The sequence below is a fragment of the Cryptomeria japonica genome, chromosome 11, assembly GCF_030272615.1.
Source record: "Cryptomeria japonica chromosome 11, Sugi_1.0, whole genome shotgun sequence".
Classification (NCBI taxonomy): Eukaryota; Viridiplantae; Streptophyta; class Pinopsida; order Cupressales; family Cupressaceae; genus Cryptomeria; species Cryptomeria japonica.
In genome coordinates, this window is record NC_081415.1 from 194,328,616 (window position 1) to 194,331,727 (window position 3,112).

The window sequence follows — 3,112 nt, forward strand, 5'->3', positions numbered from 1 at the left end:
AATTCTTGTTCATTCTTCCATTGCATCTTTTTGTGGGCCCATCCCATAGCTCTAGGGTGCTTTTGTGAATGCATATATTCCTAAGATGAACTAAGTAATAGATGAGAGGATCCAATTGTTGAGAGCATTTCAATTGTTGTGATAGTAGTTGTTTATTTAATACCCATACTTGTTGATTTAATGCCATAGTTGAGATTAAAAATGAACCCTCAAAGCTGTCTTCGTATTAACTGTACTTGAAACATTCAAAGCTATCAAACCTCTGACAAAAAGATAAATCATTTCAAACTATCAATCCTTTTAGGTAGCATATCATCTTTAAAATTTTGATAAAATTTTAATACTTCTAATAATAATAATTATTCCATACTTAGAAAAGTATCTACATCAATTTAGTAATCTAAGCTTTTGTAGATACTAAAGCTAGATGGTTCTTCTAGCTATGACATATTATACCCTCTTATTTAAGTAGCTTGTGAATCGGCATCGAATCACATATCATGTACTCCTAAAATTTGTAGGTTTATCAGCTACGGATGAAAGCAGATTAAAGAATTTAGTGACAACAATCACAGCATTTTTGCTTGCCAAGTTTTCGAAAATAGAAGCTTCATTTCCTGCACTCGATCCACCTGCCAAATCAGAGAGGGCTCTGATTATTATGAATGGCTTCTCCATACTCAGGCTAACCTGCAAATCGAATATGGATAAAAACAACATAAGAAGCTGTTATCAGGTAACTATAGAAATGCATCACAAACCATTATAAAATATATTATTACCAGTGCCACTGCTGCGCTCTCCATATCAATGGGAGTGCAATTAAATTTTCCATGAAGAAAGTTTCTGTAAGAAGCATTATCAAGATAGACGCTGGCACTGCATCCTCTCTCTACTTTCACAATCTTCGGTTTGGTTGACAAGCAGGTTGTAGAATTGGTGCAGGACTCTAGTGTTATATTCTGTTTATTGTTCCAGAGTTATAATACAGATTCAAATACAAAGTTAATTAGAATCATATGAATGATTTATTGTCTTGGCGAGTTAGGAATAAAACAATATGAATAAATTACCTTTAGCTGCTCTGCAAGGTTATAATAGGTTTCAGAAACATTGACCCAAAATGCATGCTGTCTAACTTCTGGAGTGCCACTCAGAGGGAAAATCTCGTCTGGGTTGTACCAAACATTATTTAAAAGATTGTCAACGCCTTCTTCTGTACTGTAGTTGGCAAAATGAATATGCCCAATTTTACGAGTGTAGTCTCCATTGGATTCCAAGGCAAGTTCATCGTTCACTCCTTGTCCATGTCTCTGTACAATAAAATTAGCATTTCAGTACAGCCTATGGAGGCCTAATGGTAAGGCATTTTCACCTTATAATGATGATATATATCTTTAAGGGAAAGAAAATCTACAAAACCAAACAAAAACTCTCCAGTAATAAAATCCCAATTTGGTCTCTACATAGATCAGGACAACAAACCTATCCTAATATGCACCAGTTTTAAACCACCAAAATTCATAAAAATGACAAGCTATTTATCTTCCTAATCAAACACTAAATGAGAAGAAAATCTATTAATAAATGTATAATTTTTTTTAGAACCTACCAATTCCATAGGCCAGTATGAGCCCATTGCCGAGGAATAGTAACATCACCAATAGGGTAGTCAGAGTTTCCATTTCCAGCAATTCCATAGTGCACAACTCCTTTTATCTTGAAGAAACTCAAGAGAAGCTGGGTGGTTATTGCTGCATTCATCTGTGCATCCAAATACCAACATAATTAGTGGGTTATGTGCTTAAGGCCTGCTACTATTATTCATACGTCTGAGATTAATTTGATCGAAGGTAAAAGGGTAAGGAATGTCCTGATTTTCTATAACTAATTAGTTTACATTTACGTCTTAAATAGATGACCATCATCGTTATACAAAACTAAAAAGAGAACAATCAACATTTTAATACAACATTAATATCAAATATTTAGACTGACAGAATAAACTTTTGTCAAAAAGCAATAATAAGATCTGTGTTCTACCATAAGCTTGTTTAAATGAACGTTTCTATTTCTTGTTTTATGTTTTATAGAAGAAAGAAAATCTAACTAGGGAAATTTTCAATCTCCAAAATTTGGGGTCGCAATTGTCTTTTAGGGCACACGATATAACCCATTAAAAATTGGACTCTTTTAAATGTAATTACCATTGCCAGCCCTGTCATCACCACAATGACCTCTGATCTGCAATAGTTCCTACATGGAATCTCCTTCCTGCGTAGCAACAAGTATACATATAACTACGTTGTATATAACCCTAAAAAGAGTGCCATGTATGAAAGAGCAGGCAAGAAAATTACCAGAAAGATCTATGTAGGAGACGTTTTTATTGACTATAAAAATTGAGGGGTCTAGTAGGGGGTCCATTTCATAAGCGTTGGGAATAACCAGGCCCATATAAGGGCCATGACTGTTGAATCTATTGACTTTGCTCACAACCTTTGCTGAATACTCTGCATTACATACACCGGCCATGAAAATGAGCAGGAGCATATGAATATACACAAACAACTTAAGAGCCATACTGAGGAAACAAAACAAACTTGTGCCTCAGAGAGATTTGGGTGTGAATCCCAGAAGGAATGAAGGGCTTTTATTAATCATCTAGAATTAGGTGTTATTTGGGGTGGGTAAATTATTAAATTAAATCTATAGAATGTATTAAATTATTTATTTTAACATTTTTATAGCGTTACACTCCTTGCCATCTCCTTGAAAGAATACAAGGTCCATTAAAGAAAAAACAACTTCTAAATAAAATTATCTTTATTATAATTATTTGGATTCCTAATCAAAATCATATCTTATTTAAAAATTGTATCAAACACCTAATCTACATTCTCTCCACTTCTATTATTTTTACTATAAATCTTATCTTTTTTCTTTTTTTATTTTTGTTTTTTATATTGTAGAATATTTAAACTCAGCTATCCAACAAAAACAGATTTTTTTTTTGGTAAAGACCCACATATTTGGCCCACAAGAAAAAAGAAAAACCATTAGTCGCGCGATTTTCCCTATTGACAGAAGGTCTGTATCAAACATGTGAAAA

General features: G+C 33.4%; 1 pseudogene; it reads right to left on the reverse strand.

Moving 5' to 3' along the window:
• Positions 1-368: 368 nt before the first annotated feature.
• Positions 369-2,610, reverse strand: LOC131071120 (bark storage protein A-like; annotated as a pseudogene).
• Between the last annotated feature and the right edge of the window lie 502 nt (positions 2,611-3,112).